The sequence below is a fragment of the Piliocolobus tephrosceles genome, chromosome 16, assembly GCF_002776525.5.
Source record: "Piliocolobus tephrosceles isolate RC106 chromosome 16, ASM277652v3, whole genome shotgun sequence".
NCBI lineage: Eukaryota > Metazoa > Chordata > Mammalia > Primates > Cercopithecidae > Piliocolobus > Piliocolobus tephrosceles.
In genome coordinates, this window is record NC_045449.1 from 10,467,975 (window position 1) to 10,470,332 (window position 2,358).

Sequence of the window (2,358 nt, forward strand, 5' to 3'; positions counted from 1 at the left end):
CAAAGACAGCTAAGTTCTGGAATCCCTGGACTTTGTTGCCTACTGCTCTTCTGTTTCACAGAGTCGCCTGTGTGAAGTCTTTTCAACTGCCTGCACAGTTATGATAGTATACTCGGGAGGAAAGCTTCTGCTCTTTAGCAGAGTGTTATAAAAACATTGTTGCTTTGTCTCAAAAAGATTTCCTTTTTTTTTTTTTTTTTTTTTTTGCAATTTATTGTGCTTTTTCAAGGATGCTTGGAAATTTAATTTTGAAACTTGCTTCATGAAGAGCAGCCAAAGATAGCTTCTTTTGTTTCCTTCAATCAGTCGCCTCTGATTCATTGTCAAATCATTCCACTGGCACTTCAGACTTGCTCCGAAATTGCATTGCCTTGCCAGACAGAGATGTCCTGCTTCTCTCGTTTTTTTCGATGCCCAAGTTGCTTGTGAAATCTAGTTTCCTCTATGAAACTCAACATAAGAAAATGTTGGAAACAGGGCATTTCTCTGTCTAAATATGCAGCGTCAATGATTTTTCCTCTATCAAGTGTCCATGGGATATATTTAATATTTTGCTTACAAACAATACCTGAACAGTGTTTTCTATTTTAATTTTTTTTTAAGTTTATTTTACTGTCTTTGTGGCCTTGCGTCTCTCTCTGTCAGCATTGTCTGGCTGGGACTGGGACCACGTTTGCTTAATATACCTGGTTTTGCAGCCACATCTGTATTATTGTACTTATATTTCAATTGATTGAATGGCTATAGCTTGCCTTATGAAAGGAGATATCTGGATATACTAGTTGTAAAAGTCACATCATTTTATTACCATAAGGGATCATCTAATTCATCTTCCTCATTGTACTAATTAATAAAGCAACTGAGATCCAAAGAATAGAAGAGAATCTCCACAAATCACACAGCAGTTTAGACTCTGGTCACCTGACTTGCAGTCCAGCGTACTCACTTGTGACACTCTTCTACCTGGGGTAGGTTAAAGCCATCAGGAAGGGTATTGCAGGGATGTGCATCTGAGAGGGCCTTTCCTAGCCATCTGTTAGCCTGCTTTGTTACCACAGGTACATAATTTTACTTTCTTACTTTCTGTTTCTTTACTAGGCACCTGCAAAATGTGGGTAATGATTTTCAGGATGACAGAACATTTTAATAATGTTCTCAATAGGATTTGATGGGAATTTTCAGACAACCTTTTGTCTTGCTCTGGGTAAACTTTTCAATAAGTAGGAAGTAAGATATTGTTTTTGTTTATTACTGCCATGTTATAAAGCACTTAAGCAATTCCAGGTGATACAGGAATAAAGTGAAAGGCTTATGCTGTGAGAAGAGCAATTCCACACCCTTTCTAAGGCCAGTGCGACAGTGTGAATCCAACTTACCTGTTAAACTACCATGTCTAATTTACATCATTTTCACACAGTGCCATTTAGACCAAGATACTCTTACTTTCTATTTGATGGGAAGTTACCATTTAGCTTTTCCGTTATTCTGTCGAGGAAGGTTATATTTTTGGCTATGCATCTCAGCTGCATCCAGTTTAAAAATCTTGATCCTCTAGGGAAACGTCTCTGAGTAGTCCAGATTGCTATGATATCTACTTTTTGTACCAAACTCATATCCATCATTATGTGTGTTGAATATACATTTGAATAATCTACTTTGAGATCATGTTTTGTTGACACTTTTAGTCATTTATTTTGGCTCTTTATATGATTATACGAGAGACCATAAAGACTGGAAACATAGGCTAATAGCTCATGGATACTACATTATAACACGTAAAATAATACTCTCTATGTCTCCAGGTTTGATAGACACCCTGTAGTTTTCACAGGGAGAAGAGTCATATTTAATTTAATTTTGAAACTTGCTTCATGAAGAGCAAGGTCATGTCAAACCTATTACCCAGTGCACGTACTGTGGGCATATGGTACATTGGAATTAATAATGTAAATATCCATGGGCTAATTAAGAATATTTTGGATTTATATTCTTGATAACAGTTATTCAACAAAGAGAATTAATGATACAATTCAGTTTGAATCCCCTATATGAGGATATAGCTAGTACCATCCTGAAAAAGGTTCATGGTAGGGGAAGCAGAAGCTTTCTAAGATTTTACTGTACTCAGATATAAGGAAAGTTCAGAAAGAAATAAAACAGACTTCCAGATTTCTGTTCATTAGAAGTCTTTCTTGATAAGTGACACCTTTACAGCCTTAAGGTGTTGCTGTAGACCCAGAATAAAAGTGAATACATAAATACTTAGTCGCCTATTAAACGTGATTGTTTGACAGCTCTGTGACCATTCAAACTTTGACATGGCTTCAGGAAAGAGAAAACACAAGACCAGTCTAAGGA